The sequence below is a fragment of the Myotis davidii genome, unplaced genomic scaffold (genome assembly GCF_000327345.1).
Source record: "Myotis davidii unplaced genomic scaffold, ASM32734v1 scaffold125, whole genome shotgun sequence".
Taxonomy (NCBI): domain Eukaryota; kingdom Metazoa; phylum Chordata; class Mammalia; order Chiroptera; family Vespertilionidae; genus Myotis; species Myotis davidii.
Genome location: NW_006299390.1, coordinates 2,727,204 through 2,744,873, shown reverse-complemented (window position 1 = coordinate 2,744,873; position 17,670 = coordinate 2,727,204). Strand labels below are relative to the sequence as shown.

Genomic DNA, 17,670 nt, shown 5'->3' with positions numbered 1-17,670 from the left:
CCTCCGCGTTCCTGTGGACGGACTGCGTGCCCCCTCCCCTGGTCCTCGGTTGCCGAAGAGGCTGCGCGCTGCTGTGTGGGGAGGGGGTGTGTGGAGCCGGGTCCTGTGTCCGCAGTGGCTGCTGTCGGGGGGTCGTCTGACCGTGACGGTGTGGAGAGACTCCTTGGGGGGTCGAACAAATAACGGGGCTCGGGTGTCTGGTGTGTGAACATCACAGGTCAGTGCCTGTCGTCTCTCTGGGAGCTCACGGGGCTTGCGGGGTGGGGGGACGTGTTTCGGGGGGGACCGGGGGTCCTCGCCTCTCAGTCCTTCGGTGGGGGGCAGGAGACGCTGACTCTTGGTACCTTGGTTGGGGCCGGACGCTGCTTTGGGGGACAGAATTCATCCTTTCTCTTCCCTGGCCCTAGGAAGGGAGCATTATGGCGGGTTTTAGGGCTGGGGAAGGGGAAACTGGCAGTTAAACCCCCCTGCGAGCGGCAGTGAGGGAGGGGTGCCCTCCTCCTGGGCAGGTTAGGGCTGCTCGGGGAGGGGGGGGCCTGCGGCTGATGGAAGGGAAGGGTTTGGTCCCAGTGGTCCCAGGAGCTGCCGGCCCTCCCTCGCCTCCCTCCCCTGCATCTTGCTCAGGTGCTGAGACTCCTAGGCCTCGTTTGCTTCCATCTCTTCCCCGGCAGCCCCCGGTATAATGCCATCGTCCGCAGGGAAGGGGCTGAGGAGCGAGCGGCCTGGGTCTCTAGCTCCCTTTGTGGGGGAAGGAGACAGCTTCTCACCCTCCGCGGGGGCAGGGAAACCCGCCCCTGGGGTGGTCACCCGGGGCCCCAGCCTGCTGTCTCCTCCCCCACGTCTCTGGCAGGATCGCTGTCCTCTGCTGCGCCGGAGGCTTAGGACCCACAATATGGCACATTTCAGAAAAGCTTATTTTGACCCGGGGATTGGCACAGACACTGGCAGCAGACACGGAGGAGAAACAAACGGTTCACTGTGCTGCCCGGGGGAGGAGGGAGAGAAACAACAACCCCGAGTGCTCGCTTCCCCCGGCCTTCGTTCCGCCGCGGTCCGCTCCTGCTGCCCTGCCTTCAAAACGGTACCGTGCACCTTCAGAGAGAAGGCGCTGGAGTTAGCGTTGGAGGGAACCCCGTTTTTCCCGTTGGCCCCCTTTTTGGAGATGTGACTCTCTGTCAGGTATTTGGAGCTCTGGAAACCCTGGGCAGAACTAAGGGAGGTGCATTCAGCTCTAGGCTGGAGACATCAATGCCTAGCTGGAAAATAGCCCGTTTTTCCCTTTAATTTCCGAGATGGGAAGTAAAAAGTGAAATTTCCCTCTTTTGTCCTTTACAGATTCTAAAAATGGCGGCCCCAGGCTGATGTTGTGGTAATCTAATCAGCTCGGGTCCTCCACACCCCATGCAGTGCGTTTGTCTGCAGCATATTACAGGCTTATTATGTTTACATGGAAAGACTGGGCTTTTTTCTTCCTTAAACTGTTAACAAGAATATGTGGACTTCACTGCAAATGACAATGCTGTGTTTTAGCTGATTGATTTTATTGGTTTTTCCTGAGAGGCAAATAAAGTGACACCACTTTGGAAAAAAAATAACATTCAGGTAGTAGCCTTAGAAATTTTAATGGTGAAACTAGGTACTCTTTTAAACATTAAAAAAAAAAATTCTTTGGGGACAAATAATAGCTTTGTTCGCTTTAATCCAAACATCTTTTAGTCAGTATGCTAAAGTAAATTAAAATGATTAATGAGTGTCTAAGTGCAACCTGGTTTGTATGACTAGGTGTTTTAATCTAGAGTGAAATGTTTCCCATCCAAGTCTTGACCAATTTTGTGAATTTTGGTTTTTGTACTCACTCAGATTAATTTTTAGGGAGCTGTACAAACAAGCCCAAACCTGTTACTTCACAGGGTGTGGAGATGCTTGTTTTTCTCACTATTAAATTTTGCATCCATTTCCCCCATGTATTTAATAATTCCTTAAGAATTTTCTAAGTTAATTGTGTATTTTATTTAATAAAGGGAAGCTCCTAGCTTTGCTGCCTTTTAAGATTGTCTTATGGCACACTATCATAATTACGTAGGTAAAAAAGTATGGTTTTAGTTCATGATCCCCCTCCCCCCAACGTGCCCATTTATCTGTTATAGGATGTGAAATTTAGTCACTCCTAATAGACTTTAAATGAAAGCCACACCATAATAGGGTCTTGAATTCACTTTGTGCTAATTTCAGAATCTTATAGATGGATGCAGAAAATGAAGTGGTGTAATTTAGCTGTATTTTTTAAAGTGTGAATGATGATTTCATCTCTGTAGTGGGAGGTTGATCTTTTTGGCCTGAATTAAGCAGTGAGATATGAGTGGGCAATTAATGGCATTTAATGACCATTCTGTTTGAGAAGCAACTGAAAGATGAGTGCCTTTTAATCCAGCAGTACTTAAAAAGGTTGGAGAGTATATTCGCTTTCATGATTCTCCTATTCTGTTGTAAATTCTGCTCTAAAGTCTATACAACAGAATAAGAGAATCATAAAGTTCATATTTGAACTAGATTGATGTTTCTATTCTACAAAATAATTGTAAAAATAACTGACACAGGGAGTTTCATCATGGAAGACTGAGCAATCAACCTTACTTAGAATCTCTGAAATACTTTATTATAAAGTGAATTGTTGATGGGTAGTGGAAGAGTTTGTGGAGGGGTTTGTAATATGCTGAGTGATCATATAAGTACAGATCCTTAACTCCTGTGTAAAGATTGTGCATTTGTTTGAAAGACTAAGTGATTAATAACGGTGGTTAAGAAGGTTGGTACTTTTAACTTACTATCTAATGTAGGAAATCAGTATACTCTTAGGGAGATTTGGTTTATGTAGCCATAGGAGGAAACATTGTCTATACCCAGGTTTTTCTTGATAGTGACCTTGTTTATAGACACACAAAGCATGTGGACTTAATTTAGCTTCAAACAAACAGTATCAAGTTAGAAATTAGTATAAAAAAAAGCTGCCTTCATTCGAATAGGTTTCTTCATACTGGCCTGCTTCATTGCTTTGGGTTTTGTTTGTTTGCTTCTTTTTGTTTTGATGTGTGGTTCCTATAAAACCAGACTGGCTTTTTTTTTTTTTGTATATTACACTTTATTTTAAGTGGTTCCTTTATAAATAACATGGTTATCAATGTTTGTTTTTTATTACTGTACATCCAGTTGACTAAGTTTTAAGTTAGGATTGTCGAGGCAGATTTTTAGAAGGTTAGGCATAATTTTTGTTTCCAGAGTTTTGAAACATTTGGTCCCTTGGGGGAAAACTAGTCAAATGGTCTTTGTTCTTAGGATAGCTGAGTTTGAGGGATTAGTTGTTTATCTGTTTAACTGGGTTTATAGAAAACCATAATGAATTGGAGAGCAAATTTTATTTTTAGAGACTACATTTTGATCATACTTCCCGTTTGTCGTCAGTGTGAGTTATAGGATCCCTTTGATCTGAATTTAAGTTTAGAACCTTTTAAGGGGCTTCCTCATTTCCATTCAATTCTTTAGGTCTCTGATAACTCTCTTACAATTTTGGCTTGCCTGTCTTCTTCACAGCTTCCAGCCAGAGAATGCTTACCATATATATCACAGTAAATTTTAAGACTTCTTGGATTTAAAAATGAGGAAGTGAGGAAAAAAGCCAATTAATAAGTTAAGAGAAATTATTTCCCTTAATCCATACCTTAGTGGTCTTAGCAAAATGATAACTTATTAAATTGGTATTTATTTCTAAGAGTTAAGTACCTACTTTCATGCATCAGACCTTTAAACTTATGGTTTTATTTTTAAAATTATATAAATCCTAACAACTCAGCTTCTCTGGAAGTTACTACTGGGACTTTAATGTGTACTACCCTTGTGTGTTTAAAATGTTGTATAAAATCAATTGGACTTTGAAGAGCTATTAAAAACTTCTTAAGAAATATTAGAATGGAATTTTCTTAAAAGATGCTACATTTATTTAAAAAATTTAATAGTGTATAACAGCTTTTATCGTCAAAGGATTTATTCTTAGCAGATGGTAGGTGCCAATTATTTGTTGAATTTAAAGCTTTTGTTTAAGTGAACACATTTACATCTCAAATATTCAGTGATCAGGGGACTTTTTCATGTCATATATTAGAATAAGTGTTAAATACTTGTATCCAGAGAGACTTACTTTTTAATGTTGAATATAGAATTACTTTTACTTTATGATAAAATTATTTTTGTGTGTTTACTGGCAAAATATAAAGGATACTATTTGAGATGTTACTGTATGAAAGTTAGCTTTTAGCCTGGGTTGAAATTGGAGTGGCTCACTGTCTTTTTTTTTTTTTACTGTCTCTTTTCCAATGTACACATGTTGAGAGGAGTCTTGTGTTTGTTTGTTTTTTTTTATTAGTGAAAGATAATGTATTACCTAAATATTGATTTAGTATGGAAGAGTAATATTTGTGGTTGAAAATTGTTTTTAAGTGCATTACATTTGAACTAGACAGTATTTAACTAAAATTTTTGCTACTGCAATCAAACAATGAGTATTTTATAAAGAGGTAGAACTTAACCAAAAGAAATTTTTTTTTGTTATTGTGAACCTTTTTGCTAAGTGCTACATTTATAAATCAAATGTTGTTGACTCAGGCTAGCAATTATATTTATTTGTGTCTTTAAGAATAAAAAGTTTTTATTAATCATTGGTAACATATGCTTTTTACTTAGAGTCAAGAGAACAGTAGTCCTATGTTTCACTTAATATGAAATCAGTTGTTTTTTTCCTCATGGACAGCTCATAAATCAAATTTTATTTTTAGACGGTTTAGGAAAGCCATTTTTGTATTTTATGTGAATTTTACAGCTTTATCGAAAATCTGATTTGGTTATTTACCTAAACTGTTTGTGATGCTGGTCATTTTGAATATAACAGGTCACAGATTATTTTTAATTAAAATATTTATTTTTGCATTTTAAAACTGTCTCAAATGTGAAATCTGGGTTTGAGAAAGGGCCTACATACAGATCAACATGAGAAACAAAGTGATTATGCAGCTTTCTTTATTCTAAACTGAAGAAGAGAGATAATTTTGTAGCAACTATTAGATGATTGCTCAATTTAGAGTTAATCCAAAGTAATAAACATTCTTGGTCCTGAAGTTTGTTATTGAGAAAGATTATATTGAGTAATCACACCTGTGTTATAGCCAATGTGGCTGCAGCATTGAAGGTCTGATCCAATGGCAGAAAGCAAAGTAATATATTAGTGGGATTGAGTTAGTTTTGGTTTGTGGTATCTATAAGATAATTTTAAAGTAAGTTCACATAATTACCTTATCTAACATTTTATCTGAGACCAGAAAATTTATAAAAATTTTAATCTATGTTGACTTGTTTTCAAAAGATATTTAAGACATTTTTTTTATTTAAAGACAAACAGAATTTTCCTTGATTTCCATTTTTTTCACTGTTAGTCCAAGGGTAAGGTAAAGCCTAGTATCAATAATGGTTTTTAGCAAAAAAAAAAAAGAGGAATGATTGGTTAAAAGAATTAACTATTATCACTTAGGATAATTATCAAGAAAAAAAAAACAGTTTTGTTTTTTCAGAAATTCACATATCAGGAGACTATATATGAGAAAGATAAAATCTTCTAATATTGTTTTTCCTACTTCAGAATAATAATGAAATTTAATAATTTCTATTTTTGAGAGAGACCTCTTGAGTTTCTTTTATGCTGCTTTATATGTTGTTTAAAGAAAGACAGTACAGAATTTGAAAACCCATTTCCTTTTCAATAGTGTGGCAAAAGATAGAAGATTCTTGATGTGACTGGTGGGACTGTGCTTTAGCAGCCATAAATTAATTGGGGGGATGGTCTGATTTAATCTGCTACATACTATTCTCCAGAAAATAAGATTGTTCCATGTTTGCTTTTCTCCTTCTCTTTTAAAGGTGTATAATTGGTTAAATTGACACAGCCTTATTACATCTTACTATTAAGCCCCCACTAAAACAATATTTTTGAATTTATTGGAGTGACTGGTTAATAAAATTTATATAGGCTTCAAGTGTACAGTTTTGTAACACATCATTTTTATATTGTATTGTGTGCTCATCACCCAAAGTCTAGTCTCCTTCCATCACCATTTATCCCCAATACAAAAAAAATAATATTTTTGACACACAGACAAAAGATTAATTTAATTATTTGTCTTGCACCATTTATTTCTACTTTTCAAAAGCCTGTTGTTTCAGGGTTTGTTTGGCTATAAGGAAAAGAAATCAGCCCCAACTAGCTTAAATAAAAGATTTGTTATAAAGCTATAGGGAATTCTCACAGAACTTATTTAAGGAAAGTACAATTGGGCCTCACAGGAATTGAGAAGGGGTCAGAGAGCCACTATTCTCCACCTTGATCCTTCTAATTAGCTGTGACTGGATCGGGTAGGGTGAGTATGTTGTGTGTGTGTGTGGAGGGTGGAGGGCAAGAGAGGGACACTTCTAATTCCTCTGAAATCAATTGCCTTTTTTCACAGATGTATTTGAGAGGGCCTCCGAAAAGTAATTGAAATCAAACCAATGAATGAATCTTCTATAATAATAAAAGGGTAATATGCTAATTCGACCGGACGTCATTCCGGAGGTCCTTCCTGATGAAGCCGGGGCTGCCGGGGATCGTTCCTAAGCCTGAGGGGTCCCAGACTGGTAGAGGGCACAGACTGGGCTGAGGGACGCCCCGCCCCCCCCAACCCTGAGTGCACAAATTTTTGTGCACGGGGGCCCAGCTGACCACCCTCCCTCAGCCCCTCCCCCCGGCTGGCCCTGATAGGCCTTGATTGCTGGCCAGGCCAGAGGCCTACTCTTGGACGAATTTTCATGCACTGGGCCTCTAGTACACACACACACGAATGATTTTAAAATAACCCATTTTTTTGTTTTAATTTTTCATTTTGAAATAATTTCAAACTTAATAGCAAAGTTACATGAATAATAATAAAAGGGTAATATGCTAATTCGACCGGACGTCATTCCGGAGGTCCTTCCTGATGAAGCCGGGGCTGGGGAGGGAGAGAGAGATAGAGAGAGTTAGAAACATCGATGAGAGAGAAACATCGATCAGCTGCCTCCTGCACATCTCCTATTGGGGATGTGCCCGCAACCCAGGTACATGCCCTTGACCGGAATCGAACCTGGGACCTTTCAGTCCGCAGGCTGACGCTCTATCCACTGAGCCAAACCGGTTTCGGCCAAAACTTCTTTATACCCTTACAGATTTCCTGATTTTTAACATTTTGTCATATTTGCTTCATTATTCTCTCTCTCATATATGTATATGTGTATGTATATATATGTACGTATATGTAAATTTTTTCTGAGCCATTTGAGAGTATATTGCACATATCATGCCCTCTTACAATCTTTAATACTTAAGTACTGTATCCATTTCCTAAGAACAGATATCTTTTCTTTAGGTAACCAGAGTGGTTATATTCAGGAAATTTAGCAGGTCTCTCTCGTCTCTAATCTGGAAGAGTTCCTCAGTCTTTATCTTTTGTAACATTGGCAGACTAGTTATTTATAAGTGCCCCTCATTTTGGGTTTGTTTAAGATTTCTTCATGATTAGATTCAGATTTAGCATTTTTGACTGGAATACTAGATAAGTAATATGTGTTTTTGTATCCTCTGGAGACACTTGATGCCTTTTTTTTTACACCTTAACCAGGAAGTTTATTTTGATTGCTTAGTTAAGGTGTTAAGTAGTTTCTCCATTGTATAGTTAGTGTTTGTCATTTTGTCATGGTTAAGTAACTTGTGGAGAGATATTTTGAAATTGTGTAAATATTCTGTTCCTCATCAGACCGTCCTCTCTGAGACTTAGCATCTATTGATGACTCTTTCCTGAATAAATTTTTGCTGTGGTGATTGTGAATAGAACGGGGTTTTTGCAGTGGTTTCTTTCCAGGTCATTGGAACTGTGGAAGTTTTACTTGCTTTTCTCTTCTGTTTTTTCTGTAATGCATATGGGTTGCTTGTGTAATCACAACAAATAAAAGAAAATTTGAGGGCGGGGAAGTATTGATAATTTAGATAGTATCAAATAGTATTTCTGCATAGCTTTCTACACAAATGGGATTTAGAATAGTTTCTTGAATGCTGGTCTTATTTGAAATCCAGAACACAGAAATTAAGTATTTAGACTGTTAAATTATTTTTTTAATGATGTAGTTCTAATTCCTCATTTAGTTTTCAGAATTGCTGCTAAATGAGCCCTGAGTTACACTTGTTTAGATTTATGATTTGCTACTAATGCTAGTAGTTTGACTTTTTAGACAAAGCTGAAAATAAGTATTTTAATTCTGGTGCTATTCCCCTTCCTTCATTAAAATCTTAAGGTAATTTTTTTGAAATAAAATACACTTTTCTGAAATGATTGAGACAGGTGTTTTTTGTTTGTTTTTGTTACTCCTCACCTGAGGATAATTTTCCATTAATTTTTTTTTTTTTAAGAGAGAGTGGAAAGGAGGAGGAGAAACAGTGATGTGAGAGAAACACAATTGGTTGCCTCCTGCACACGCTTTGACCAGGGCCAGGGATCAAGCCTGCAACCGTGGTACATGCCCTTGACTGAAGTCGAACCCAGGACGCTTCTGTCTGAGGGCCGAAACTCTATCCACTGAACCAAACTGGCTAGGGCGAGACAGGTGGTTTTTGTTTGTTTGTTTTTAATATATATGCAAGACATTACTTTTTAAAAAGGGGTTGTTAAGGTGGTACATTGAATACAGCAGAGCATCAAACATCTATTACTCTTACTTAGGATAAAGCATTGTATGTTTATTGAAATTTGTATATAAAGAAATACATACCCATTGGAGAAAAGTTAAGGACAAGAAAGGGACAAGAAACAGGGAAAACACTTATTTAGATTTTAATTATGTTATAATGATACTTTCATCAATTTGGGACATTTCTTTCAGTAATAGCAAAGTATTAAAAGTTAGTTTGGATGATAATTTAAATTTTATACTAATTCAGGCCCTGGGTAACATATTGAATAAAAATTATTAATTTAATTTCTTTGGAAATTTTCAGAGACTGGGAGAAGAAAATTTTGAGAATTGTGAATACTTGTAGAGTAGAGATTATAGTCTCTCAAATTTAAAATGGATTCTTCTGCAGTTCATAAATGTGATGATTGGGTATTTATGCTCTTCTGTGAGATGTGCCTCCCTTAAACCTTGTTATGACCTTGTTACCTGTCTGAAGTGGGGAAAACAGATTTAAAGATGTTTTTGTGAGAAAATTAAGATAAGCATATTTCAGAATAGTGAGTATTATGAGATGATACAGCACATTCTTAGCATTATGTAGGTGCTTAAATTGGTTTAAAACTAGTTGAATCGCCCTAGCTGGTTTGTCTCAATGGATAGAGTATTAGCCTGCAGGCTGAAGGGTCCCGGGTTCGAGTCCAGTCAAGGGCACATTCCTGGGGCTGAGGGCTCCATCCCCAGTGTGAAGTGTTCAGGAGGCAACCAATCAACGATTCTCTCATCATTGATGTTTCTATCCCTCCCTCCCTCTCTGAAATCAATAAAAGTTATTTAAAAAATAAAACTTAGTTGATTCAACTGTATCTGTCTTAAGAGAATGAAAGTTCAGTTTGTAGGACTGCCAAATCTCATCCATTGTTTCTTTCTTTTTTTTTCTTTAAAAGTATTGGGTGAAAGGTGCAAAAACAAATCCCATGATGAAGTAGAGAATTTTCTTTTTATGCCAAGAACTTGTGTCTTGGACATGGAAAGTACCACCCTGCTAAGTGAAATGAAAAAACTAGAGTCAGAATTGATTTATGAGATTTCCCCCCCCCAAAAAAATGTTTTTATTGATTTTAGAGAGAGAGAAAGAGAGATCCGTTAGTGTGATAGAGAAATATCAGCCAGTTGCTCCCATATACACCCTGACTGGGATCGAAACTGCAACCTGGGTATGTGGCCTGACTGGGAATTGAACCAGCAATCTTTTGGTGCATGGGATAATGCTCAACCAACTGAGCCATATCAACCAGGGCTTTTGAGATATTTTAGTTCAATACTTATCATTGTGGGACATGTATTATTTACATGGAGTGCTTATTAAAAATGAACATTCTTGGGCCCCCATTCCACACCTGCATAATCACATCTAGTGGGGTCTTGAATTGGTAGTCTCAGCTGATTTTTATACTGTTCCAGCTCTTTCCTTTTATGCTACAAGTAGATTAAGCCCCAGGGAAGTTAAATAAATTTCCCAAGGTTGTGTAGTTAGAAAGTTATTGGTTGAGGATTAAAATTTAGGTACTGATAGTTGGTACTTTATACTTTTCTAAGAAACCATGTTGACTCTCCTCTTGAGACACTATTTTTGGATTTTCTGAATAAGGAAACACTGATCTTTGTGCAATATCATGTGATAGACCATGTATATTTAGTGCTTGTGTACATCCCAGTTTAAGATAATCTGATCTACTGGTTTCCACAACCCATGTGCTGTTTGGTTAAAGTCTTGGATTGGAATTATAGCAATACAAATTGGATCAAGTTGTGGTGAGCCTTGAATGCTAGGATAAGAGTATGGACTCTGGGAAAACTACTGAAAAATCTGCTTCAGGAAGTGACATACTGTGACATGATAATCCATTTCTTAAGATTATGAAAGTAATTATAAGTATTTACTAAAATAACTCAAAACAGTACTTTAGAGGCAGTATTGCAAAGAGCTTAAGAATAGAAACTGTAGGACCACAGTGCTTTGGTTTGACTGCACTCAAACCAGGTTGCACTGCTGTGTGACCTTGGGCAAGTTACTTAACTTTAAGTGCCTTAGTTTTTTGATCTACAAAATGGAGATAATAATAAAGTCTTCCTTATAGAGTTTTTTGAAAATTCAGCTAGTTAATTTGTGTAAAATTTATAGAGCTGTAGTTGTTTCTGGAAAAAAGTGAGTCTCTGATTCTCATCCCTAATGTTTCTCAGATGCTGGGTGTTAGGTCTGATCAAATAATTGAATCGATACCCCCTCCCCTGAGAAACTGACCTTTTAGATCATTTTGCAACAACATTCCTTTTCGCTTAGACCACATTTCACTTGCTAAGACCCTTATCTTTTTCCTCTGGACTTTCCCAGGATCTGGACAGCCCAGAGAGTTCCCCAAAAACCTTCTTATCTCTGTGTGCTGGCGCCATTTTGGGGCTCAGCCCATCTAGTTTTGTAGATGATGTAATAAACATAAAATTCTTACCACTTTTGGCTTTATGCGTACCTCCTTCGGTGACCCTGGCACTGAGGTGATCTCTATTTATAGTATTTATATATTTTTCCTATAGTGCTTTATGTAGATACTGTAGAAGTTCCTTACCCTTCAATTAACCAAACTACAGAACTAATATTCCTTTAAAAAATTTTTTTTGTTATTGATTTCAGAGAGGAAGGGAGAGAGAGATAGAAGCATCAACTATGAGAGCGCTCCACACGGGATCGAGCCTGTAACCTGGGCTTTCTGCCCTGACGGAATTGAACCATGATCTCCTGCTTCATAGGTTGACGCTCAACCACTGAGCCATGCTGGCGGGGCTCAATATTCCTTCTTTTAAAAATACTAATGCCTGCCCTGGCTAGTGTGGCGCAGTTGGTTGGAGCGGGTTTGATTCCTGGTCAGGGTACATACCTAGGTTTTGGGTTTGATGCCTGGCTCCAGGATTTAAAAAAACAACAACCCAGAAATGCCCATTGCATGTTGAATGATGCAAACTAATCTTTGCTGTTCCCACTGTTGAATAGAATGCTTATAAAAGTCATACGGCCGAAGCCGGTTTGGCTCGGTGGATAAAGCGTCGGCCTGCGGACTGAGGGGTCCCGGGTTCGATTCCGGTCAAGGGCATGTACCTGGGTTGCGGGCACATCCAGGAGGCAGCTGATCGATGTTTCTAACTCTCTATCTCTCTCCCTTCCTCTCTGTAGAAAATCAATGGAATATATTTTAAAAAAAAGTCATACGATTGTTCCTAAATTGACTTATCCTATTGTACTTATATTGTGTTTATATTATTTAATTAGATATTACATAAACCAATGATATGAGTGTGAAGAGAGAGAATTGTTTAAATGAAAATGAATTTAAATGCTTTGGGAAACTAAATTAATTACTGAAGAAAATTGTTGTTGTTAAGTATCTGTAAGCTTCTGGTCAGATGGCAGTGTAGGGATATTGTGATTCATGGTATTAGGTAAAATATTTAGCCCTGGCACTTAATAAATGGTGGCTTTTTTTTTTAAAGTTAGGTATGTGTAAGATAGCTAAAAGATTATGGGGGAAAATAATAAAAATCTGGAAGGAAGTCTGCATTCACATTACTCCACAGGTGTCTAATTGATTGTCTGCCTTGAAATACTCTAAAACCAAAAATCATAATTTTTTATGATTCTTTGTTAACTGTTTAATCAACTCACATATTCCTAGCTCCTATTTTTAATATGTAAATTTCTATTTTTTTTAAACTAAAAGGGGATGGATCTTTTGATATTCTGTAACTATCTTTTTCATTTAGTATTTTGGGAATCTGAAAATTCTTTTGTAGAATCTGACTGTGGTTTGTCTAGTAGGGACCATGTCTAGATGAAATGACAGGTTTTATCTGGAATCTAATAGCTACATCCAAGTGTCAAGGTTCAATAACTTTTGCTATCTTGTGAGATTTAAATTGTTCTCTTCTTTTGGACCATTCTAACTCTAATAATATAAACTAGATTCATTTACTGACAAATAGTTAAATGCCCTCTATGTGAAAGTATCATGGTAGCTACTAATTTTGGCTTGCTGATTTTGCACATACTTCCTAAGTGAAGTAACTGATGACTGTGTTGGCTAATATCTCTAAACTAGAGGCCCAGTGCACAAATTCGTGCACTGGTGTGGTCTGGTTGGCCCGCCCTGTTTGGGGTTGATCGGGCTGGGCTGGCCGGGGGGAGGGGATGTGGGAGGCTGGCAGGTTGGTCCCGCCCCTGATTGGGGTGTTGGGGGCTGATCAGGGACCCGGCCAGCCAGAGTGGGGGTGCCGATCAGGGCCCGGATCAGGCCAGTTGGCTCCTGCAGTGCACATCATAGCCACCGGTCATTCTGGTCATTCCGCTGTTCAGGTTGCTGGGCATATATATAGAGAGAGAGACTAGAGACCCAGTGCACGAAATTCTGTGCACTTAGGGGTGGGGGAGGGTCCCTCAGTTAGGCCTGCGCCCTCTCGCAATCTGGGATCCCTTGGGAGATAGCTGACTGACGGCTTAGGACATCCTTAGTGCTGTTGCGGAGGAGGGAGAGGCTCCTACCACCGCTGCTGTGCTTGCCAGCCATGAGCCCGGCTTCTGGGTGAGTGGTGCTCCCGCTGTGGGAGCACACTGACCACCAGCTCCTGCGTTGAGCATCTGCCCCCTGGGAGGTCAGTGCACATCATAGTGACTGGTTGTTTTGCCGTTGGGCAGAAACCGGCTTTCTGACATCCCCCAGGAGTCCTGGATTGCAAGAGGATGTAGGCCAGGCCGAGGGACCCCACTGGTGTATGATCAGGGCTAGGTGTGACGCGGGAGGTTGGCCAGCTGGGGAGGGACGGCGGGAGGGTTCCAGGGCATGTCCAGCCCATCTCACTCAGTCCTGATCTGTTGGACCCTAGAAGCAAGCTAACCTACCGGTCAACTATCTGCCCCCTGGTGTTTGTCATAGCAAGCAGTTGAGCGGCCTTAGCATATTATTAGCATATTAACGCTTTGATTGATTGAATGGCCAACTGGACGACTGGTCATTTAGCATATTAGGCTTTTATTATATCGGATCAGTTTGTAGAGTTTTTAAATTTTAGCCTATAATTGTTTGGTGTATTATAACCTAGTTGCTATATGTTAGTAGTAACTATTATACAGTGATGCAGTAATTGCTTAATTTTGAATTCCAAGTTAATACTGGTAATTTTAACTTGGAATTCCAAAGTATTATGGAAATGGCATGATTGTGCCAAAAGACAAAAGTTCTTTGTGTAATTACTTTCAGAATACAAATCTGAGATACTGTGATATTTATTCTTTAAGTTTAATCTAGAGTGATGGTTGATATTTAAAAAGAAATTTCTTCTGATACAGCCTAAACTATCACTTACAGGGAGTTAAAAGTTTATACCTCTTACCTCCTAAAGTAAATGGTTCATTAAGAATTTGGGGGGAAGTATTTAATGAGTGGCTAGTTAGCTCAATACATGTTGATTATTTTTTTTATTAACATGTAACCTCTTCATAGAAAGTTCTTTAAATGAAGTTTGAAAGTGAAAGAGGGTGTAAGCTTCTCTCATAACAGATATACCGGTCATTTATAGCACTCATTGTAATTACTAACTTCATTCTTGATATTTTTCCTTTTATTGTAAACTTTCTCAGTGATTATATGCCTTGTGCAAGATAGGCTACTTTAAAAGCCTGTTTTCAGCAAGATGCAGAATGAGTTAATGAACTTCCAGGTTTTTGTTTTTTTATTTATATTAATATATAAAGAGGAAGAAGTGGATCTTTGAATACTATAAGTCTTGTAATTAAAGGATTGGGGAAAATGCTGTAGAAGTAAATGGTTTAAACCAGTGGTTCTCAACCTTCCTAATGCCGCGACTCTTTAATACAGTTCCTCATGTTGTGGTGACCCCTAATTTCATTCTTACAAATTGAACATAACTAAAGCATAGTGACTAATCACAAAAACAATATGTAATTATATATGTGTTTTCCGATGGTCTTAGGCGACCCCTCTGAAAGGGTCGTTCGACCCCCAAAGAGGTCGCGACCCACAGGTTGAGAACCGCTGCTTTAATAGTTCCTCATGTTAAAGCAGTTTAACAGCCATTGGTACCAGACTTCTCCTGCTTAGCCTGCAGTTTGTTCCTGTTAGGGTGACTTCGTGGAGCTAATTGCTTTTTATGGGAGCAGTCCAGGGGACATATATATAGGGAGGGAAGAAAGGGCTCTGTTTGACCAGGCTGGTGAATTTTGCATTTTTATTTGGCATCTAAGTCTGAAGGAAGGGGAACAGGCAAGCAGCCCACACTCAACTGGCTCTGGGAGAGGCACCTCATGGGGACGATGGAGTGGCCTGTGACCTCCTAGGACAGCGGTGCTCAACCTTGGCTGCACATTAGAATCACCTGGGAATCTTTTTAAAATCCTGATTTCTGGGCCTCGTCCTCTGGAAATTCTGTTTCTTTGTTACTAAGGTTGTGGCCCCACCCCATGAGAAAGAAACAGAATTTCTGGAGGATGAGGCCCAGAAATCAGTATTTTGAAAAGATTCCCAGGTGATTCTAATGTGCAGCCAAGGTTGAGAACCACTGGTATAGAGGAATGTTTTAATCAAAGGATTACCCTCTTTATCCCCCAAGTATAACTATACCTGGCTATGGGAGGGACCCCTTACTGTGGGATTAATGGAATCCACATGTGGCCCGGCCTCCCTAATGTCATTTACATTGAATGGGTATGAGGTCTGACAATGGCTTGTAGAACAGAGTATGAGCCCTAGCTGTTGGCTAGAAATGTCCTTAATAAACATCCTTATTAAAAAAAAAAAAAAAGACTAATTCTAGGCAAGGTAATAACAATACAGAACTCATTAATCAAAGGCAGTTACTTAAAAGACTACTCCACCCTTGATTAATTAGATTGCCCTGGCCTACCTCATTTAAATGCTTTACAAGCAACTTAATTTCATTAGCTCATTCCCTAGCACCTAGAACAGTATCCAGAACATAGTATATGCTCAGTAAATATGAAGTAATAGAATAGTTGCCATAATTGGGTGGTGGTGGTGGTGCTTAAATAACACTCAAGATTTCTTAAAATATTTGGAGACAAGGTACTCAGAACTTAACCCCTTCCCCGGCAGAAACGTGTATACACGTTTTCACAAAATGTTCTTTTTTCAGTCGTCGATGAGTATACTCGTCTAAAAACTTTACCTTCAAAAACCAGCTACATACGTACCATTCTAAATAATTTCATCTAGAAACTTTCTGAGGAAATACTATTCTTAACCACAAAAATGGGAAGAAAAAATAATTGCAAACTGTTTTCATAACCAGCATCAAAAATACTATATAGAACCAAAATAAAAAAATTAGTCTGAAAAAGAAACGTTTTTAACAAAAAAATTATTGGGGAAGGGGTTAATGGTGATAAGCTGGAAGGGTTATTGATTGTTAGAAATTATTCAGATGACAAAGATGATAGTGGGGGCCATGGAAACTGAGGAAGAATGAATCCGAAACACTTGGGAAGGCACAGAAGACTGGATAACCAAATATAATAGGAGACTAGATAAAAAGTAGGATTAAAAAAAGAACTGGGATACTAATGGGTCCAAATAAATGGAATGGAAGAAGTTATGTGGAAAAGATTCAGTTTGAAGTTTGATTTTAGGGCACATACCTAGGTTACAGGTTCCATCTCTAGTCTGGGGGGAGATGGGGTACGAGTAAGGAAGGCAACCAATGTGATGTTTCTTTCTCACATCGATATTTCCTCCTCCCCTCCCCTGCCCTTCTGTCCCTTCCCCTCCTCTCCTCTCTCCCCCCTCCCTCTCCCTTCCTCTCAAGTTAATAAAAAACATATCCTTGGATGAGGATTTAAAAAAACAACAACAAAAAAACAAGATGGATGGAGAGTAATATTGGGGAGGATTGTGCCTTGAGGGCCAACCACATTTTAGCATAATCAGTGAAAGAGAAGCAATAAGAAAAACAAGTTTCCAGAAGGAAATCAATCACTAACATTCTTCAGTGGCAGGTATTTTGTTTTGTATTGTTTTGTTTTTAAGTGGTATCTTAGCCACTATGGGCTTTGAGAGCTAATATGTAAACTATCTTGGTGCTTGCTATAGGGTGAAGTAGATGATTTAATTGTGAAAGTTATGTATCTAACAGCTGATTCAAAATAATGTGTCAAAAATATAAACCAGTGGTTAAAAAAATATACATTTTTTTGGAGGTTACAAAGGGAAGAGATTAGTAGGGGGATAATTTTTACAGCTAGAACAGTTTTTTTAGTTAACCTGGTCAGATTTTTGTTTACAGATGAGGAAATAGTCCTCGGGAGGTTAATCTACTAGAGACCTCAAAAGCTAGTTTTGTGATAGAGATCTTTAAAGTTGGGAAGTTGAGAAGGCTTCAAGGAAGCACTGGTATTTAAGTGATCTTGAAGATTTAATGAGATACTTACTTGGTGGGATGGATATAAATAAAGAAAAATAACTTTATAAAATTTGAAGGGGATGACGCAACAATAGGAAGAGATTGGCATAATTTATATATTGGAATATTAGTGTGGAATAAGGTAAGCTGGTAAATCCCAAGATTAGGAACTTGACTGTCATTACTGTGAGCTACTGTGCTTTTTTGAAGAGGTCAAAGTTTGGAAACTAGTGAGTTTTGAAGTATATTTTGTTTAATGTTTAAGTAATTGTTCTAGAATAGAGCTCTGGAGTGAATGTCCTCTCCCACCCCACCCCCCCTTTTTTTGAGATAAGACATCTGGGTCACAGCCCAGACCTACTAAATCAGTATCTCTGGGGTGAGGCTTAAGAATATGTCATTTTCTTTTGT

The 17,670-nt window shown here is 38.6% G+C and overlaps 1 protein-coding gene across 4 annotated transcripts in view; it reads left to right on the top strand.

Moving 5' to 3' along the window:
• The first annotated feature begins 6 nt into the window (after positions 1-6).
• Positions 7-17,670, top strand: part of KMT2E (lysine (K)-specific methyltransferase 2E) — an 81,871-nt gene continuing 64,207 nt past the window's right edge. For 3 of the 4 annotated variants that reach the window (XM_006774893.2, XM_006774894.2, XM_006774892.2), the window contains exon 1: positions 7-217. The gene's annotated coding sequence lies outside the window, so the exon portion shown is untranslated. Of the gene's footprint in view, positions 218-16,677; positions 16,856-17,670 lie in introns of those variants that run through there. The other variant, XM_015571223.1, reaches the window with a different exon arrangement.